This window comes from Oryctolagus cuniculus, chromosome 17, assembly GCF_964237555.1.
Source record: "Oryctolagus cuniculus chromosome 17, mOryCun1.1, whole genome shotgun sequence".
NCBI lineage: Eukaryota > Metazoa > Chordata > Mammalia > Lagomorpha > Leporidae > Oryctolagus > Oryctolagus cuniculus.
The window spans coordinates 35814308-35836942 of NC_091448.1; the positions used below are offsets into that span (position 1 = coordinate 35814308).

The following is a 22635-nucleotide window of genomic DNA, read 5'->3' on the forward strand; positions in this document are numbered from 1 at the left end:
TTGTTTTTATTTGGCCCACTCATATAATTTTGTATTAACTTATGCTTTTCCCTAAAATTTCATTTCATATTTTATGGCAACATTTATAGAGCTCAATATAAGAGGGCTTAATCTGGCTATTTGCTGTTATAAAGTACTAAATACAAGTGGACTTTTACTTAGTTAACTAATTAGTTATCTTTCATACTACTGATAATTCCTAAGCAGCTGACAACCTTTTTGTTTACCTGATGGACAGACAGACAGATGGACAGAGATGAACATTAGCTAGTTCACTCCCCAAATACAACAGCCTGGGCTCTGCCAGGCTGAAGCCAGGATCTCAGTACTCAATGCTGGTGTACCGTGTCAGTGTCAGGGACCCAAGTACTTTCCCATGGTGCCATTAGCAGGAGGCTGGATTAGAAGTGGGGCTAGAGCTTGAACCCAGGTACTCTGATGTGGGATGCTGGCATCTTAAACGTTGCACCAAACACACATGCCCACTTTTATCTGTTGTAAAAGCACCCAGGCAACATGCCTTGTCAGTTGGAACTGTATCCTATTGTTTGTTGAGCTGGTTTACTACCTAAAGCAGAAGGCAGTAGAAACTCTAAGATCTTAAAATTATTTTGTCTTAAGTATTAGATGTAGCGTAACCTTAAACTAAGGATCTATAGTATAGGCTCACTAAAATGTAAATTATAATAAAGCAAACTGATGTATTAATATTTCCATGTTTCATTCTTTAAAGTTAATTGGCAGTACAAACAGATATTGGCACCATTTGACTTACAAATACGTTCCACCCTCACCTGCTAACTGACTTTGGGCCGGTTACTTAGCCTCTCTGAATTTACGTCTTTTCATCTTAATAGTGGATAAAGATTTTAAGAGAAATAGATTAAACATGAGAATCAAATTCAGTATACAGAAATTTTTTGCATCAAGCAAAGAAAAAGATAACAGAATTTGGGGCGACTGAGTTTTGCCCTGCTACTTACTGATTGGCCGTGGTCATATTATTTTACTTCATTAAGCTTCAGCTTTATTTTCTGCTTTAAAAAAATCCAAAGTAATAAAAAGATTATGAGAGTTAAGTGAGATGATTGCAATATGTGGAAGTACTTTATACAAGCTTGTCCAAATATTATGAGGAAACTAAAACAATAATCTAGTATAATTGATACCTTAGTTCCTGAAATTGTACCTTCAAAAAACGAATAAATGTTAACATTTGGCCATGTGCTAAACATCATTTTGAGCTTCTTGAAAAAAAAACTTTTAAAGAAGACTTAAATATTATGACAATTTACTTCCTTTTTTTGTTGTTTAAAGACTTACTTATTGGGGCTGGTGCTGTGGTGCAGTGGGTTAAAGCCCGGCCTGCAGTGCCAGGATCCTATATGGGCGCCAGTTCGAGTCCTGGTTGCCCCACTTCCTATCCAACTCCCTGCTAATGTGACTGGGAAAGCAGCTGGGACTCAAACCAGTGTCCATATGGGATGCTGGCACTGCAGGCAGAGGCTTTACCCACTACACCACTGCGCCGGCCCCTACTTCAGTATATCTTAAAATGTGGATCTTGCAGGGGCCGGCATTGTGGCATATCAGGTAAAGCTGCCGTTTATGATGCCAGCATCCTATATGGGTCTGGTTTACATCTCAGCTGCTCCACTTCTAATCCAGCTCCCTGCTAATGGCCTGGGAAAAGCAGTAGAAGATGGCCCAAGTGCTTGGGCCCCTGCCATATATGAGGGAGACCCAGAAGAAGCTCCTGGCTTTGGCCTGGCCTATTCCCTGCTGTTGCAGCCATTTGGGGAGTGAACCAGAAGATGGAAGACCTTTCTCTCTGTCTCTACCTGTTTCTGTCTGTAACTCTACCTCTCAAATAAATAAATAAAATCTTAAAAAAAAAAAAAAATGAAGCCATCTACTTTTTGGTGAAACCCAAAGTAACCGAGGCCCATAGAGATTTAGTACCTAGGGCTAGGTTATGTTGCTAGCAACACGCTGCCTTTTAATGTAGCTGAGTTTGTATTAACCTGACTTTCTCAAGGCATTCTTAGGGAGAGGTAATATTGTATAACCAAATAGTGAGCAAATTAAAACGTTAATTGTAAAAAGTCTAAGTCATATCCCTTCTAGCTACATTCAACTATGGATTTATGATGAAGAGAAGCAAAGGCTCTTCAGAAAGTTCACGGGAAGATAGAATTAAAAGACCGGTATAGGCCGGCGCCGCGGCTCACTAGGCTAATCCTCCGCCTTGCGGCGCTGGCACACCGAGTTCTAGTCCCGGTCGGGGCGCCGGATTCTGTCCCGGTTGCCCCTCTTCCAGGCCAGCTCTCTGCTGTGGCCCGGGAGTGCAGTGGAGGATGGCCCAGGTGCTTGGGCCCTGCACCCCATGGGAGACCAGGAGAGGCACCTGGCTCTTGTCTTCGGATCTGTGCGGTGCGCCAGCCACAGCGCCCCGGCCACGGTGGCCACGGGTGTGTGTGTGTGTGTGTGTGTGTGTGTGTGTGTGAACCAACGGCAAAGGAAGACCTTTCTCTCTGTCTCTCTCACTGTCCACTCTGCCTGTCAAAACACACACACACACACACACGACAGGTACAAAAATTTTTCAACCCATGTGGTTTTTCATTACATACATTTCCCATGAACTTTTTGATGAGCTCCCTGATATGTGCTGGTGACGACAGGCTTTCTCTCGTTTCCACCATGGGCAGTGGTCCTCCATGGGCTCATCTTCTGGTGAACATATACCCGCACACACACCTTAAAACTGCAAACAGCAGTTCTGCATGAAGTTAATGTGATTGGTGATCCGCCTTTCCTAAAACTTTTGTTTTTTCAGAGTTAGACAGCTGGTGCTGCGCCGATCCGAAGCCAGGAGCGAGGTGCTTCTCCTGGTCTCCCATGGGGTGCAGGGCCCAGGGACTTGGGCCATCCTCCACTGCACTCCCAGGCCACAGCAGAGAGCTGGACTAGAAGAGGGGCAACCGGGACAGAATCCGGCGCCCCGACTTGGACTAGAACCCGGTGTGCCGGCGCCGCCAGGTGGAGGATTAGCCTAATGAATCATGGCGCTGGCCTGCACTGCTTTTTAAAACATGTTCTACTGTCCTAGGAATTGCAAAGGGAAAAGGAAAATAGCATTTCAAACTCAATTTGTGCAAAGCAAAGAAATGTACAAGTTCGAAACGTCCCATTGGCATAGATGAGGCACTGATGCATCTGTTTCGGGTAAGGGCTCAGAATATCCATTCCCACAGCGTACAAGACTGAGATTCACGCTTTGGTGCAACCTGGGCAGAAGATAAGCAGTAACGCATGAAGACAACCACAAGCTAAGAGGATCCTGCTTCTAACAGCTGTCCCTGGGAAACACTGCTGCATGCTGACTTTCAAACACAGCATCTCTGCATAGTTGCCCCACAAGTTGCCTGCTGCCCTGCCCTACCTGAGCCACCTTCAAGGCTTCTCCCCATGCTCACTTTATCCTGCCAATCCTCGCTTCTCACTTGAGGCAGAAGGAACTACGCTACTGTGCATTATGATTTATCCCAGACCATGCACTTACCCCCAAATAATCCTGAACCCCACCACTGCTGGAAGTAGCATCACCAAGGAGAAGCGCTTTACTTATCTTCCAAGATACTGACTTCAAATGGCCCAGCATCTATACTTTCCCATTTCCTTCTTCCCATTTTTAAAGATTTATTTTATTTATTTGAAAGGCACAGCTACAGAGACAAGGAGAGACAGAGAGCAGAGAGGTCTTCCATCCACTGTTCACTATCCAAATAGCCAGGAGCTTCCTCCGAGTCTCCCACGTGGGTGCAGGGGTCCAAGGACGTGGGCCATCTTCTACTGTTTTCCCAGGCCATGAGCAGGGGGCTGGATGGGAAGAGGAGCAGCTAGTACACGAAACCGGTGCTCATATGGGAGGCCTGCATCACAGGCAGCAGCCCTACCCATTACAACACGACACCAGCCCACTTCCCCATTTTAAAAATCAATGGGTTCATCTAAACTCTTTCCACCTGCTTAAAATCTGAGGATAACAGTCGTTAGGATGATATCCATTCACTCAACACTTAAGACACTTAAAACTAAAATGGGATTTTCCCTGTTGCTTCCCACTCAAAGGTGGACCACTCATGACCAATCTGAATGTTTGCGTTGGTTACACGTCTGCAGAAACATATGGTCAGATCATATGGTTCTAATCATGTTCCCCTTCGTTCTCTGCAGCTTTGCCCAATTTCAATATTTTTTCTGGAATTGGAAAATCTTTCTTGTGGTAATGTACTCATTTATCAAAAAATGAATATGTGGTTGTTAAGAATTTTTTGGTTTCTTGAAATATGGAAGATTGTAAGAAGTTTTTCTGAGAACTACAACCTTACATGGGTTCATAGGCATATTGTTGCACAAATTCTCGTTTTTAATTGTGGAAGGCCATGTTAACTACTTTTTTTTTTTTAACCTACATCATCCAGGGTGTCCTCAATTCTGAGTTTCCACTCCTCTTTTTTTTTACTCAAGGGAAAGACACTCCTTTTTTTAAGGTTTATTTTATTTATTTGAAAGAGTTACAGAGAGAGAGACAGAGAGGTCTTCCATCCGCTGGTTCACTCTCCAGATGGCCACAACGGCCGGAGCTGCACCCATCTGAAGCCAGGAGCCAGGAGCTTCTTCCGGGTCTCCCACGCAGGTCCAAGGGCCCAAGGACCTGGGCCACCTTCTACTGCTTTCCCAGGCCATAGCAAAGAGCTGGATCGGAAGAGGAGCAGCGGGGTCTTGAACCTGTGCCCATATGGGATGCCGGCGCTTCCTGCCAGGGCTTTAACCCACTGCGCCACAGTGCCAGCCCCAAAGTGAGATTACAAGGGACAGTGACTCCTAAGTGCATCCCAAATTAGACGGGAGCCCCAGGACTGCATCAGAGAGGTTCCCTCTCCATTGTCTTCCTTCTTCCTTGAGCAGTGTCTGTGCTGTGGAGCACCCCTGATTCCTGCAGTGGGGAGCAACCGCTCACTTAGAAGCCGCTGCAGGTGTTCCATGCCTGGACCTCTCGCTTCCTCCACGGAAACGTATTCCTATGAGAATCCAAGTAAAGTTGTCCTTGCAAATTTGATACTTGGATTGTAAGCTCAACTGTTCAGCTGAAGACTGTGGAGAGGGGCAGGTATTGTGGTACAGCGTGTTCAGCTTCTGCTTTGGACACGTGCGTCCCACACTGGAGTGCCCCCTTGAGTCCTGCCTGCACTTCCCACCCCGCTTCCCGGTAATGCACCCTGGGAGGCAGCAGGTGATCGCTCTAGTGCTCAGTCCCTGCCACCCATTAAGGGGACACAGATGGAGTTCCAGGCTCCCATCTTCAGCTTGCCCAGCTTTGGATGTTGCAGGCATTTGGGGAGTGAACCAGCAGGTGGAAGACCTCTGTCACTCCACTTTTTGGGGGAAAAAAAAGGAAGAAAAGAAAAGGAGGGGGAGGGAGATAAATATGGAGAAAAATTTTATCTTGAAATCAGATGTACTACAGTGATATCTATTATTAGTATGAATTATGAATGCCCTGAAAAAGGAACAGTGCTGCTTCCACAGGTGGACTTCCCTGTGGTAGCCTGAGCAAAATTACTTTGTTTTTTTTCTAAATGCCGATGAAATACTTCCATTTTTTTTTTTATTTGAGAGGCAGGCAGACAGAAAGCTCCCATCCACTGTGTCAGTCTCCAAGATGCCCACAACAAATGGGCCCGGGCCAGGTCCAGAGCCAAGAGCCAGGAATGAAATCCAGGCTTCCTGTGTGGGTGGCAGGGACCGTCCCCATGACTCCCACGGTCTGCCCTAGTGGAAGCTGGAGTCGGGAGCCAGAGCCTGGAAGCAAACCCGGGTGCTCCAGTAGGGGGCACAGGCATCTCAACCACTAAATGCCTGCTCCGATGCTTTCATTTTTAAATTTCTTTTTAAATAGCCTTCTCTTAGAATATGAATATTCAGGGTCTATGCTATTTCTATTATAACCATCTCAGGGCAAAGATTTCATTCTTTCACATGATCAAAGATGTGGTGTTAGAATTCTGAAAAACACCATTTCATTTTTAATTAATACAGGCAGATTTTCTTAGTACACAATGTGAATATTTGTTAATAGTGCTCTCATTTACACTCGGTTTTATTTGAGACCAAGAAATTACATTTTTCTTAAAAAATGATGGTTCTTAAGGGGGTAGTAAGTCAAAGGCACCTGAACATGGGTTTTGGGCTTGAACAGTTTAAGCCCCCTGGCCTAGTTCTTTGTAACTTTCACTTACTCTCCCTAAAACACTTTCCTCACGCATAAAGTGAGAGCAGTAATACCTCACAGGGTTGCTATGAGGATAAAATTTAAAAATGAGTAGTCATTAGTAAATGCAAGCTATGACTCTTTCATTTTAAACTTATTTTCTATGCTATGTTAGACTAAAGACTGTTGACATTAACTTTTCTCTTTAAACATGTTAAGCTAATGTTTTTTGAAAACACTATCCAGTCTTAATATCCTATCTGCTTTCTATTAGGCCTTTACAACTGAAATTGAGATGTTGAATCTGGTAGTTCAACGTTTATGAAAGTCTTTTTAAATTTTTTGTAGGTACGGAAACAGGTTTATCTTTAAATGCCACCTGGAATATGAAAGAATGTTCTTTAACCAGCTTACTTATAGTGTAGAAATTCTATCAACCAATCTATTACCATGTCTATTAATTAGGGCCAAAATAACTGGTCTTAGAAACATTGCTAAATTAAGAGTAAGTTTATATGTTTTTCTTGATTTTTAATATGGGGCTACTTATGCATAACTGTGCCTACGTAATGATGGAGGCATACAAAGCAGTCGATGCTGCAGCTCACAAAGCGAATTTGTTAGATGAGATAGACAGAGACTTCCAGACCCTGGACAGGCAGGGCCTGCACTACGCCCCTCATAAGCAGGAAGCAGTTACAAAAGATGGATGATTCTATGTCCTTCAATATCCGCTAGGACTAAGAGGATGGAGTCTCTGAGAGGGGAATGATGTAGGCAGGCATACAGATTAATTGATCGGGTTTGTGAGCTGGAAGACCACGTCCCTGTGTGACCTCATGCCCCTACCTGGCCAAACCCGTGTGCCCACCTGCCAATAAGGTTAATTAACCACTACCCTTTGGATTAAAAGCCTGGGACACAGTGGGCTTGCTCTCTTCCTTCCATTTTTTTGGCCTTTGCCAGTGTGGGTTCCTGTGGCCCTGTGCTTCCAAGGCGCGTGGCCTTTGGGCCACCCGCCTCATGCTTCCTGGCCTATATGCTCCTCCACGTGGTGGCTCCTGGTGCTCAGTATGAACCCAGATTTCTCTCTTTTAGATAGCGCCCTCATTCTCCTATGCATTTCTCACCAAATAAAAGCTTAAAATACAAAAACAACAACAACAAAAAAGAGTCAAATGCTGCAAACAAATATAATTAACAAGGCCCATTTTGGTTATGAATAAAAAAGTATGATGACACTTCAGCAAGTTTGCAAAAAATGAAAAGTTAACGAGTGCTTTCCATGACCTTTTTGAAGACTCATGATAGAGAGTGTGATATACTATTAAAGACGAACTATTCCTAGGGACTTGTGCTGCACTTGATCTTAGCCGACAGGCTGAGAAGGGATCCTGGGTATTTGTACTTGTACTGTTTTGCAACAAAATTAGTGTAGCTATTGATTCCTCTTCCTGAGAACATTCTGGGGTACCTTCACAATAGTACTTTAGTAAATTTGGCATAAACTCCAAGTGTCAAAGCCAGAACTGGAAAGGCACTTAAGCATGGCAACATAAAAATTTAGACATATTATGCTTCCACACTGCAGTGAAATTACACTTTAAAAATCGTGCGTTGTTAAAGTAATCTAGTATTATCTCTCTGTGGGTTTTTAATCTGCTCTTTTAAGTCTAATCAGGATTGAATATACACTGGAAACAAAGACATGATCCAAAGATTAGCCTTGTAAAATACGGATTGGATTTCCAACTGAAGGTAAACTCCTACTGCACATCCCCACGCCAAGCAGATTCAGTGATAATAGTAACATAAATGACCTGGGCACAGATACGGTTCCACGGGGGGTGAGAGTACTCTCGGCACATATTTTCTGGGGGTAAGACTCGGTCTATTATTAAAGTACTACGAATAACATCACTAAAAAAAAAAAAAAGAAAGAAAAAGCTATTCCCAGGTAACTAAACGTAATTTGGATTTTAAAAGCTGTTTTTAGGGTATGCTACAGTGAGGCAGTTAGGAATGTGAGCAAGGATGGCTGGATATCAAATTCTGCTCTTGCCTTCTTACTAACTCCATGACCTTAAGGAAGTTACTTCTCTGTGCTTTAATTGATTTTCTGTAAAATACTGGGGAAATAAAAACAAGCCAATAGGATTGTTATGTGGATTAAGTGAACTAATTCATACAAATACTCACAACAGTGCCTGGCATGAGATAATAGCTCTTTAAGCATAACTAGCAATAGCAATGGTAACAATAATCATATTATTGTTGCTATTATTATTTTAAAATTGATTCTTTAGTTATAGGAAAGTACAGGATCATTTGTTATCTCAATAGAAAATAATGTGATTAGAGATTAGAACATTTTTCCATTTCAGTGTTTAAACTGTCTGACAGTGGCTAGGCGTATGAACAATTTGAACTGCGAGATTCCTGTTCTAGCATCCTGAAACAGTATCACAGTCCCTTGGCAACAAGAACTGCTCTGCCGCTGTGGATTTTATAAGGTGATTTTCAGTGCACATCCAGAGGAAACACCATTTATAAGCATACAGTTAATTGGAGCTCACAGGAAGAGCACAGTTAAGTACTATTCCTACGTGGGGCTGGTGAGTTACACCGTACAATTAATACTTCTCTGTGGGAAAAAAATTGGGCTGTCTCTCTTCCAAGGAAGGAAAAAACTGGCAATATGGGAACATTGAAAAGTTCTGGCAAGTTCTGTATCTTATTCTTTAAAATTTACCCTCCCCAATTGGAAATCTAATAAAGACTTTGTAATGAGGTTTTGTTCCTTAGTCTTCCCTGATAAGAAGCTTAGACAAGAGGGGAAGCATAACCTTGTTTTGGTGGAGACCGGTAGGAATTCTCTTGCAAACATGACTTTCTCACCGTTATACCCCCTTCATATCCATCTATACTGTACTCTTACAGTACTGCGTTAGGAAATTATGCCATTATTTATCACATATGTTAACTGAATACAGCCATCACCTGCATTTCTGAGAAAGCACCCACTTTTTACTCTCATGTCTTACATAGTATTAACACACCCAAATCCAGGTATTATTTTTGACATGTTTAATGTAATGATTGATTGATTGATTTACTTTCTTACTGACTGACTTATTTGAAAGGCACAGGGGAGGGATCTTCTATCTGTGATTCACTCCCCAAATACCTGCAACAACCAGGGCTGGGCCAGGCAAAAGCCAATAGCCAGAAATTCCAGGGATCGCAGGGACCTAACCACTTGGGCTATCATCCATTGCCTTCCCAGGTGCGTTAGCAAGAAGCTGAATGGGAAGCAGGGTAGCTATGACTCCACCTAGCACTCTGAGATGCCAGTGTTGCGTGCACCAGCTTAACCCACTGTGCCACAACACTGGCCCCTGCTTCCTAAACACCAAGATGTTTGGAAATCTTAACCCTGAAATGACTGTTCACGCAGATGTACTGTGCGCAAATGCTGGATTATCGCTGCCGCTCTGGGTTTACTGAAGGTGGTTTGTGTAGCTATGACAACGAGATGGAGTCTAGAACTGTCAATATTCTTTACCTCCTCATAGCACGTGTAACTGAGTCCCCACAGCCTAGTCAGTATCTTATCCTGACCTGCAGCTCCCTGGAGAGCCGGGGTGGGAGTGGCCTCCGCACACCGCTGAAACCACAACATCACAGCTGCCCACAGCCCCGATTTCAGTGGGGGAAACAGGAAGAGCGTGCCGAGTTTACCAGGCAAGACTGGAGGAGAGCAAAGCCCCGGGAACCTGGAGGATCTCTGGGGTCTTCCTGAATGTTAAAGACTCTGTGCGCAAACCAAAGCCGTGGGCGCGCAGGGGCCGCAGTCAGTCCCCTGCCGCAGACCCGCGGGCCTGCGCAAACCCGAAGGGAAAGGTGGCCGGCCTCCCTCCCGCTTTCCCCTGGCGGACGTGCCAGGCCTGTCAGGCCATCTCTGGTCCCTGACCGACCTCTAACTCAAGGTGAGCCAGCTTAGAACCGCAAGAACTTTAAAAACTCGAAGAGACATCGATGGCGGGCCGACAGAGGCTACAGTTAGTCCGAAAAAGCTGCCCAACAAGTAAGTGAGGCCAACAAACCCAGGGCAGAGGGTCTGGACACCAGCGTGGTTACCAGGTGTCATTTAAACTGTTCAGTAACAGCGACCAGAGCATGAGCCGAGCGCAGGTGGAAGCCAAGTGGGTGTGACATTAAACGGGCAACTGAGAGACCCCCGTGGGCAGGGGATTGGGCGTAATCCTGGCCTCGCTCTCTGCGCCCTGGTTCCTATACCACAGTTCAACAACTGAAGAAAGGGTCTTGGGGTCTCCTACTATCTCATGCTATGGCATGTCAACCTACAATCATCTCAAACTAGAAAGCTTTATTTTAAAAAAGAAGAAGGGCCGGCGCCACAGCTCACTAGGCTAATCCTCCCCCTGTGGCGACAGCACCCTGGGTTCTAGTTCCAGTCGGGGTGCGGGATTCTGTCCCGGTTGCTCCTCTTCCAGGCCAGCTCTCTGCTGTGGTCAGGGAGTGCAGTGGAGGATGGCCCAAGTGCTTGGGCCCTGCACCCGCATGGGAGACCAGGAGAAGCACCTGGCTCCTGGCTTCAGATCAGCCCTCGGTGCGCCGGCCGCAGTGGCCATTGGGGGGTGAGCCAACGGAAAAGGAAGACCTTTCTCTCTGTCTCTCTCTCTCACTGTCCACTCTGCCTGTCAAAAAAAAAAAAATGGAGAAATTATGACATCTTCATAAAACAGAAGCAGATAAATCATTATTAGCAAATCTACCCTAAAAAAAGGAAGTCCCTTCAGACTAAAATGGAAAAAAAAAAAAAATCTCATGAAATGGTAACTCAACTCAGAATCCCATACATGAAGATGCAAAGAGCATAAATAAAGGTAACTACAGAGATAAATATAAAAAACAGTGTTGTGTATGTATTTTCATATTCCTTTTCTTCTTTAACAAGATAACTATAGAAATTATAAACCTGTGATGATGAGCTGATGCTAAAGATATTAAAGATACTAAGTTAATATTAATCTGAATTAATTTGTTTTTAGTTAAGATGCTAGTGTAATCTCCAGAGCAACCATAAGAGGAATTAAAAATATGGTAAAATTAAAAGGAAATTAAAGTGGTACACTAAAAAATACCTAGCAAGAAAGATCATAATTAAGGAAGGAAGCAAAAATACACAGCCATAGAAAATAAACAGCAAAATGGCATGCATAAATCTTATCAGTAATTACATTAAATGTAAATGGATTAACTATGCCAATCAAAAAGATATGGACAGAATAAGTTTTTTAAAAAAACATGTCTATTTACATGTCTTTTATAAAAGACAATTGTGATTCAAAGACACAAATAGACTGAAAGTAAGAGTATGAGGATGATGAACCATGCAATCTTTAAAAATTTCTTTGGAAACTTCAACACAGTTGACAGCTATCTTGATTTAAAAACAAAAAAAAGTCAAATACTACCAACTTTAGAAAAATAAAAAGTGATCAACTATATGACAAAAGAAAATTAGGTAACTTGGATGAGATGGCCAGATTCCTTAAGAGACAAAAACTACTGAAACTGACTCAATAAAATATCAGAATAGATCTATAATCAGACACGAAAGCAAACTCCTAACTTAAAACCTTCCCATAAAGAAAAGTCCAGGACCCTGGTTTCACTGGTGAATTTTACATATACATTCATGTGAGGCATAATGATGGACTGTATACTGAGCAGTATAAGATTATATTGCCTAGTCATGTTGTAGTTGTCAGTTTGTATAAGTACACTCTATGATGTTTACACAAGAAAATCACCTAGTAGCTCATTTCTTAGAACACCTCCCCATTGTTAAGCAACATGACTGTGTTTTAAAAATTGAAGGAAACACTTCCCAACTCCTTCTAAGATGCTAGTATTACTCTGAGTCCCAAACCATATAAAGACAGCACAAGAAAACTGCATGCAGACCATTATCCCTCACGAATTTGTACATTAAATCCTCAACAAAACACCAAAAAATTGAATCCAGTAACATGGGAAAAGGATTATTCATTATGACCATGTAATATTTATCCCAAGAATGGAATCTTGGCTTAAAATGTGAAAATCAATATAATGTATGACATCAACATAACAAAGGATTAAAACTACATGATCATCTCAATAGATGCAGAAAAAGCATCTGACAAAATCCAATACACTTTCATGGTTTAAAAAAAAGCTAAATAAACTAGAAATAGAAGGGAAATTCCTCAAACTAATAAACGTGTATCTATGGAAAACATAATTATATCATGCTTAATTAGGAAAACATGGAAAATAATGAAGTTAAACTACTATCTCACATTATAGACAAAAGTTAAATACATTAGAGACTCAATGTAAGAGTTAAAACTTTTACAAGGAAACAGAAGGGTAAACGTTCTTGAACTTGTATTGAAGACTGTTTTTGAAATATAAAGTTTCTATATTAGGTTCCCACCAAAACTGAGTAGAAAATATAGAGTTCCCACTTAACTCGCTCTCCCCAATGCATAACGGGTTCCAACATCAACACTGCACACCAGAGCAGTACACTCTCACAATCAATTAACCAATAGACTCATCACTGTCGCCCAAATTCCATAGCTGTTTACATTAGGATTCACTTTTTTTTTTTTTTTTTTGACAGGCAGAGTTAGACAGTGAGAGAGAGAGAGGGAGAGAGAGGAAGGTCTTCCTTCTGTTGGTTCACCCCCCAAATGGCCGCTACAGCCGGTGCGTTGCGCCGATAGGATTCACTCTTGATGTTCTATAGTTTATGGATAAATATACAATGACATGCATCCATCATTATGTACAGAATGGTTTCACTGCCCTAAAAACTCTGCGTGCTCCACCTATTCAGATCTTCCTACATTAAGTTTACATCTAATTTAAGTCTTCATTGAAATGACACTACCATTTCATTGGTAGTGCCAAGTACCTTATAATAGGGTATTCCCAATAATCTCTTTTAACATGGTTATTATTCATTTCTCTTTTTCATAAGCTTTAACCACTGAATACATTTGTTGCTATTATTATTTTGAAAAAAACATTCATTGTGACAATTTAAAAGATAAAAGACTGCATTTTGCCTTCATTTATTCCTTTTCTAATTATTTTTCTTTATATAAATCTAAGTTTATGGTGGTATTAGTTACCAGAAATGTTTTAATACTGCAGACTGTATGGCTTGACCAAGAGCAATTTATTTTCTCACACTTGGGGGGGCTCAAGTCCATGACTGGGATGCTCACTGCTTTCATTCCTTCTGAAGCCTTTCTCTTTGGCCTGCAGACAGCATCTTGCTCTTTGTGTTCTTACATGCTGAGCCCTCAGTTTGAGGGTGCATTTGTCTACTGTCATTCTCTGTTGGCAAACTAACTTGTTCTCCCAAGGACACCATCACATTGAACTAGGGCCTAGTCTGGTGACCTATTTTGACTTAATTACCTCTTTAATAGTCCTATTCCCAAGTTCAAAAAACCACATTCAACATATAAATTTTTGGAGGACACAATTCAGCCTATAACTGATCTGTACTGTTTCTGAAAAACTTCTAACATTTCTTGCATGGCAAGTCTACCATTAACTAATTTCCTCATGTCTTGTTTGAGAAGGTCTTCATTTCTCTTTCACTTGAAAGATAATTTAGCTGGGTACAGAATTCTAGACTGGTGTTATTTTTTCCTTTAATATCAAAAATATTTGGCTGCACTGTCTTCTTGGGATTTTTCATAAACTGAGTTGCATCCGGTGGATTGTCCAGATTTGGGTTAATCAAAACTGTCACATTGGTGGTGTTGTGTTCTTCCATCAAGAAGCATAATGTCTCTCTCTATTTTCTGGATGTTAAGAGCCACTGATGCTCAGTGCCTAGGGTCATTAATACATGACAAGTTGCAAAATACTGATGGTCCAATCTATCAGTCCATTTTTAATTATCATATAGAGCACTCTTAGAAGGAATTCTCCCTTTATCTACTCTTTGATCACTCAAAAGGTACAGTTGAAATAGGAAAGTCAGGATAATTGCTTGATGCCTTTACTACAATTATTATAATAAGTTGGTTCACTACCATCCTAAACTAATGATTTTTGTGGATTTTTTAGCTTCAGTATAAACTTAGGAACTTAAACACAGACATATCTCAATTCCTGTCATATTTCTGAAATAAAGCAAAATCTTAGTTCATACTTACTTGCTAGTTAATATAATCAGCAATATAATAATAACAATAATAATATTCAGGAGATATTGCCATTCAGCTTGGAACAAAAAATGTGTACCAAAGATGTAAATGGCACTTCACAAAAAACAGTATTCAGATGGCCAATAAAAGTGTAAACAGATGCTCAATCCCATTTGTCACCAGGTAAATATAAATTAAAACATAATATGTGCAGGGCCGGCACTGTGGCGTACCAGGTAAAGCCACCAACTGCAGTGCCGACATCCCATATGGGCGCCAGTTTGAGTCTCGGCTGCTCCACTCCCCATCCAGCTCTCTGCTGTGGCCTGGGAAAGCAGTGGAAGATGGCCCAAGTCCTTGAGCCCCTGCACCAGCTTGGGAGACCCAGAAGAAGCTCCTGGCTCCTCGCTTTGGATCAGCCCAGCTCTGGTTGTTGTGGCCAATTGAGGAATGAACCAGAGGATTGAAGACTTCTCTCTCTCTCTCTCTCTCTCTCTCTCTCTCTCTTTGCTTCTCCTCTCTCTATGTAACTCTGACTTTCAAATAAATCTTTAAAACAACAACAAAAAAAACATAATATGTGGTGCTTTAAAACGTTCATGGAAAAAGCAGAATTAAAAGTAAGTTTATTTTGGTGCAAGAAATTTTGAAATCCATGCACCATTTTCATAAAAGATATTTTCCAGGAACTTTTTGATGATCCCTCATTATGTACAGATTTCAAAATTTTCTGCACCAAATTAAACTTTTAATTCTATTTTCCCTGAACTTTTTAAATTACTCTCAATCACCACTCTATGCCCACCAGAATGACTAAGATGAAAACAAAACACTAAAGATCCCGAGGATGCGGAGTGGCCCGAATCCTCCTCACAATGGTAAAGGGAACTGGTACAACCATTTTGGAAAACTGTCTCACAGTGTCTACAAACTGAACAATGCGTATCTTACACTCCAACAATATTCCTGGATATACACCCAACAGAAAGGGATGTGGATGTTCACTACAAGACACAAATCGCTTGTAGCAGCCTGAGTCAAAGTAGCTAGAAGGCAAAAGCAGTAGTGGAATGGGTGAAAAACTGAAATGCTGATCAGCAGGAGACCGGATATATCAATGACATATTTGCACAGAGAGAATGTGGGAACTGTATTTATACTCAAAAGCACTGAGGAATCTCAGGAACATAATTTTGAGAGAAAAGGTAAGACACAAGGTCAAAACAGGCAAAATGAATACAGTGTGGAAAGTCACTTGGGGCTGGTGCCGCGGCTCACTAGGCTAATCCTCCGCCTTGTAGCGCTGGCACACCGGGTTCTAGACCCGGTCGAGGCGCCGGATTCTGTCCCGGTTGCCCCTCTTCCAGGCCAGCTCTCTGCTGTGGCCAGGGAGTGCAGTGGAGGATGACCCAAGTGCTTGGGCCCTGCACCCCATGGGAGACCAGGAGAAGTACCCGGCTCCTGCTATCGGATCAGCATGCTGGCCGCGGCGGCCATTGGAGGGTGAACGAACGGCAAAGGAAGACCTTTCTCTCTGTCTCTCTCTCTCACTGTCCACTCTGCCTGTCAAAAAAAAAAAAAAAAAAAAAAGTCACTTGGGTGGGCTGTAGGCAGGAATCCAGCGACTGGGAAGGACTACCAGGATGCTATTTCTTTTTGTGTGGGTTTTTTTTTTTTTTTCCATCTGATTAAGGGCTAATAGGTACACTCACCTTGTGAAAATACATAGAGTACTTTTCTATATATACTCTACTTCAAGGAAGTTTTTATTAAAAACAGTTTGTGATACCCTTGTCTCTTTTCCCCATCTTTTATTAAGTAATGCTTATTTGTATAAGACACAATTCTCAAACTCCTTTGAATCCACAGCACTTTAGGACCGCAAGTCCAGAGAAATCAGAGTCCTAACAGGTCGCTCACACTGGATCATTGGCAGAAAAACTTAAGCCATGGAACTGCTAAGTCTTCTACAGCACAACTACATTATGCTGTCCACGTTCCAAGGGCAAACCAAATGAATATGAAACTGCTCTGAAAATGAAACAGTACCAGAACTCAGGAAAATCGTTTAGTCGACTGTTTGCAGAACTGGTTGGTCAAGTCTGCTGCTCAAAAGGTAGTCTTTGCATAATGGGGATTTTCTGTCTTTCTAGGGGGTCCATGTTAACACATTTGATAAACTTGTATCTTAATGTGCCTCTCTGGAATACCAGTGTGACCTCAATCTGAACAAAGCCTTCCTTGATGATGTTTGCAGGAGGTTAGCTTGGTCATTTTCCCCGCCTGCATGTTTATTATTGAATGTTAATCAGATTCCTCATTAAAGATTCATCTGCCACACCAGGGCGTAATTGGCTGTCTCTGAGCGGCCACCTTTTGTCTTGAGCAGATTGCTAAAACTGCACTAAGCAGCATTAGACCAAAATGATGACCTTATTCATTTGTCCTTTACTTGTTTGCCAACAGATTAGACCTGATTATTATGCAAACACACTACAAAGAACTGTCTTAGAAAAAGCTCATGAATTTTGCTCAGTCAAAATCAGTTTTTATGCAGAAGAATGCCTGAAATAATTGATAATGATGCTTATTAAGCTGCTTCTTTATGTGTATGTTATAATGCACCATTCAGAAGTTGAGTTAAAAGAGGTAAAGTGTTCAATTTATAAATCAAGCACTGCTTACCTATTTTGATCTGTTTTACCATCCACTTTTATTGATGAAATGGTGCAAAGGAGGAAAAGATGAAATCCACTACTTAAACGTGCATATTACTTTCCTCTTGAATTGGATTAAGATAAACAGAATAACCACAAAAGTCTAACAATACACTTAGTAAATCCATGTTTTTCACTAAAATATTTACTTAACAATTACATTTCCTGAGCTTCTTTACGGATAACCCACAGAATGCTATTTGTAAAATACCCATCTGAGGTGGGGATTTCCCAGAGGAACGACATACAGTGACATCTTGCTTATTCTATGTCCATACTCGCGGTTAGGTAAGTTTGCAGGAAATGAACTGCGCCAACTTGGCTGCCATCTGCAACCTGACGATTTCAGCGTAATTGTTTTAAGCAGGATGTGCCTCACTCTGATCTCCAGAGTCTTTGGTAATCTGTCTGCCCCTGGGGCTGAGACTTGGCTACACATGGAGCTATTGCAGCCTTAGAAATGAAATCGCACCCAAGAAGGGTTCAGGTGGACTTAGCTTTACAATCGGATTAAAAGTTCGGAGTGCCCAGATTCAGATGGTTATCCTTCCTATTCCTGAACACCGGGATATAGGGAATGATGCTTATGATTTTATATTTTATCAAGGAACTAAATCCTCACAGAGCCATACATTACGCTAGGGATGAGGTACTGGCAAACATGTTATAAATAAAGTACTTATGATAGGTTGTAAACATATTCTACAGATCTAAGAGTGAAAATATTGCTTCTTTAGTGGAAATATTTTTGTATTATCTGAACTGATCTTTTCTTCATCATTAAAAACAGAACTGGACCGTGGAGAAGGTGAGTGACGGCATCAGCGGATTTAGTTACTGAAGAACCAAAAGAACTCATTATGAATTGACAAATGGTATGTTAAATTGCATGAGCAGCGTCTACTTATAAAAGATGGCAATATCGCAAATACAGCCCAATTAAGACGCTGTTCCGCCAAAGCTGCTCAGTGGAATCAACGCTAGATGTTCGGTATAAACTGTCTGCGGGCCCTGGAATGCATCTTTCCACCAACTTCGGCAATCTGGCCTTGCATCCAGGACTCACTCTGTCCCACTATTTTTTTTTTCTCCCTCGAGAAAAGTTTCCTGGGGTGAGCTAGGTTGCCTGCTTCCCACACTGAAGTGGCTGCTTCCTGGCTCTAGCTCCTGATTCTGACTTCCCGCAAGTGTGTGCCCTGAGCAGATGCAGGGGGTGGCTCAAGTACTTAAGACCCTGGCACCCATGTGGGAAACCCAAGATGGAGTTCTGGGCTCCCGGCCTTAGCCTGGTCCGGCCTTAGCTGTGGTGGACATTTAGGGAAAGAACCAGACAATGGGGTGTGTGTGTGTACATGCTTGTGTGAGCACGTGTGCGCACCTGCCTGTGAATTACATGTAAATTAAAAAAGAAAGTAGACTGTTCCCAAGTGCTGCTTTTCTCTTGTTTTACGGCATGTCAACCCGACAGGCAGCTCGCTCGCTGGCGTATCCATTCCCCTTCACGACGAGACGTCAGTTACCTCAGGGCTCCAGGGACCTTAACTCCTGTCCTGTAAGAGTTAACACTCCCTGGGACGGCAGGAAGCAGCCCGGATTAGGAGCTGAGGTGCTGGTCTGAGCTTTACCACTGTAATTCCCTTACTGTCTAGGTAGGACCGACACATGGGAGGCTAATTCCCTTGACCATAGTCTGTGAGCACAGAGGGTGCGACTGATGCTAGCCTGCTTGCCACGAAGTCCTACCCACTGCTCCGGAAGTCTCGCCAGTTCCAGAGATTTCCCCTTTCCTTGGTAAACTGCCCGCCATACACTGTGCTAACCCGGCTGTAGAAGCGGCCGGGCCTCATACCCCATTCCTAACAGTCTTTGGGGGTGGTGTGAGAGGGAGAGAAGGGAGAGAGAGAGGGGGGAGGAAGAAAGAGAGAGAGAGAGGAGGGAGAAAGAGAGGAGAGACAGAGAGAGAGAGAGGAGAGACAGAGAGAGAGACAGAGAGAGAGAGAAAGCATAGCAGTCCTTAAAGAAGACGTAAAAGTTGAGAGAGGTTCTGTATCCCCACCGACACAGGGCTTATTGCAGGTGTAGAAAGAGGGGAGGACCGAAACATGCCTGTTAAAAGTTTCTGTTTGTAACAAATAATACTGTTATACTCAAATCGCCACAAAGAACAGGTCGCCTCTGCAGGTGGCCAAGTACAGTCTTCACCTGCGCCTCCCGGGTGCGCAGCAGCGGCAGACCGGCATGGGAAGCAGTGGGGACTCACGGCCCAGGACCCCCAGCGCCGCCAGCCTCGACAGGAGCCCCGGGAGCCCAGGGTGCTTGCAGCCCTTGACCTCCCCTCCCCTCCCTCGGCGCCACCACACCACCCAGCTGCCTGCTTCTGCCTCCTGATCTCCAGCTACTCGGTTCTCAGAATCTTGATCTCCCATGTCACGGTGTTAAGTACAAGGGAGAAAATCACCTCCCTTACAGGAAAGAACCTTTTCCGTTAATAATCAAGACAAAGGTTTCGTGACTGTGCTGGGCGACTTGGTGGTGCTCTCCAAAGCTCAGCTGCTGTCCTCCGAAAATGGGAAGCGAGCTGCGGGGTCTGCTGGCCTCAGCGCGCACACAGAGGGCATGCGAGTAGGAAAGTGTCCTGACCAGCTTCCTGCACACTGCAGAGCGCAAGCTCCAGGGCGGGACTGAGTGGTGGACAGAACAGCAGGCCTGGAAACCTGACTGCTGTATCCTGTGTGCTGCTGAATTTATTTCTCACGACGGTCAGTAGTCATTTTACACAGCAAGAAACTAAGACCCACCAGTAGGAGATTCAGGATTGAAATGCAAGTCTACCTGCCCACAAAGCCTCTGGATCTGTTTGTTGTTCACTGTGTCTCACTGCCAAACTGGAGTTATTAGATGGACTTTGACAAATCAATGTATTAGAACTTCCGTTTTTTAAATTTATAAATCAGAAATAATATCTGCGCTGCCCAGCTCCTGAGGATTTTGAAGAATGAAATGAAGCACTGGAAAATTTGAAGCACTATCTACATCTAGCCAGTCGTACTGGGCTAAGAGGAAGTAGATGCACATGAAAGCAGGCAGCACACTTTTAATGAAGAAAGTTCAGCACTGGATTTAAGATGATTGGAATTTTTTAGGGCAAAAAAAAGTTTATGAGATATTTCAAGCTTCAAGTGAATAGAATGACAGCAGAAAGCTCTCAGATTCCTCTCATCTGGGGCTGACGCTCTGCCTTTTCTGCACGTTTCTTCCACGAGAAACAGACAAATCATTAGCCACAGGAACTGCCAGACAGGACTGAGTCAAGAAAGGCAGTTCCACTTGTGCTCCAGAGCCAGCACAGATTCAGTCTGACGCCCTGAATCGTCTACGTCCATTAGGAAATTTTAAGAGATGTTAAGCACAACCAACTTACCAAATCAGAAAAGTGTGATATATCATAAATCTCTGTACAAAAATACGTAAAGTACACATTTTGGAAGGTTTTAAATACCAACATTTACCTGCTCAATAATTTTATTATTACTGTTTAATGGTTTATTTATGGGGCCAGTGCTGTGGCATAGTGGGTTAGGCTGCCACCTGCAGTGCCGGCATCCCATTTGGTCGCCACTTCAAGACCCGGCTGCTCCACTTCCAATCCAGCTCTCTGCTATGGCCTGGGGAAGCAGCAGAAGATGGCCCAAGTCCTTGGGCCCCTGCACCCATGTGGGGGACCTAGAGGAAGCTCCTGGCTCCTGGCTTTGGATTGGCGAAGCTCTGGCCATTGCAGCAAATTGGGGAGTGAACCAGCGGATGGAAGACCTCTCTCTCTGCCTCTCCTTCTCTCTCTCTCTGCCTCTCCTTCTCTCTCTGAGTAACTCTGACTTTCAAATAAATAAATCTTTAAAAAAAATTATTTATTTACTTGAGAGGCAGAGCTACAGACAGGGGTGGGGGGAGACAGAGAGAGAGAGATCTTCCATCCGCTGGTTCACTCCCCAAATGGCCACAGCTGTTACAGCTAGTCTGATCTGAAGCCAGGAGCTTCTTCCTGGTCTCTAAAAAAAGGTGCAGGGCCCAAGCACGTGGGCCATCTTCTGCTGCTTTTTTGAGCTGTCAACAGGGAGCTGGATTGGAAGTGGATCAGCAGGGACTAGAACCGGTGCCCAAATGGGGTGCTGGCACCATAGGTAGGTGCTTAACCTACTATGCCACAGCACCGGCCCCAATATTTCTATTATTGAGGAGCCACAACAATTAACTAGCAAATTGCTATACTCAATTTCTTGAAGTTTTTTGTCTCTTAAGAATGTTTAGAGCTTCACGAGTTCAGAAAAGCATGTCTCTCACGATATGGTAGTGACAACTCAAACAGAGAGAACAAAATCAATGAAGGAACAATTATTAATGTTTGACAACACACACTGTGTGTTCCACATACCAGCAAATTTTAGCCAGCATTCAAATTCTAGCAGGGCTTTTTTAAACTTTAAATCAACTATGATTATATACAGTTAATTTGGGGGGATTTCTAGATAAGCAAATGAGTATTAAATTTTGTAAAAATGAATGTGTACAGGCTGGTGCCGTGGCTCACTTGGCTAATCCTCTGCCTGTGGCGCCAGCACCCCAGGTTCTAGTCCCAGTTGCTCCTCTTCCAGTCCAGCTCTCTGCTATGGCCTGGGAAGGCAGTGGAGGATGGCCCAAGTGCCTGGGCCCTGCACCCACATGGGAGACCAGGAGAAGCACCTGGCTCCTGGCTTTGGATCAGCATGGTGTGTCGGCCTCAGCACGCTGGCTGCAGTGGCCACTGGGGAGTAAACCAACGGGAAAAGGAAGACCTTTCTCTCTGTCTCTCTCTAACTCTGCCTGTCAAAAAAAAAAAAAAAAAAAAAAAAAAAGAATGTGTACAGTTTTTCTTTCATCATTATATCCTGACTACAAAACTTTACAAAAGGGTATGCACATATTTTTAATTAGCTAATATATGCATAGCTGTATTTTGGCCACCATTTGGCTTTAGCCATTAAAAATTCATTTATAAATGGTTTTTCTGTAAACTATATGAATAGGGCTGAAGAAATTTTTTTTAAGATTTTATTTATTTGGGCCAGGGCTGCGGCTCACTAGGCTAATCCTCCACCTTGCGGCGCCGGCACACCAGGTTCTAGTCCTGGTGGGGTCGCCAGATTCTGTCCCGGTTGCCCCTCTTCCAGGACAGCTCTCTGCTGTGGCCCGGGAAGGCAGTGGAGGATGGCCCAAGTGCTTGGACCCTGCACCCCATGGGAGACCAGGATAAGCACCTGGCTCCTGCCATCGGATCAGCATGATGCGCTGGCCTTGGTGGCCATTGGAGGGTGAACCAACGGCAAAGTAAGACCTTTCTCTCTGTCTCTCTCTCTCACTGTCC

At 43.2% G+C, this 22635-nt stretch overlaps 1 long non-coding RNA gene across 1 annotated transcript; it reads left to right on the plus strand.

Annotated features, from left to right (window-relative positions):
- The first annotated feature begins 9839 nt into the window (after window positions 1-9839).
- On the plus strand, window positions 9840-22292 carry LOC127484376 (uncharacterized). The gene is made up of 3 exons (XR_007911291.2): window positions 9840-10364; window positions 16390-16636; window positions 18028-22292. It is a non-coding gene; the product is annotated as an uncharacterized lncRNA (long non-coding RNA).
- The last annotated feature ends 343 nt before the right edge of the window (window positions 22293-22635 follow it).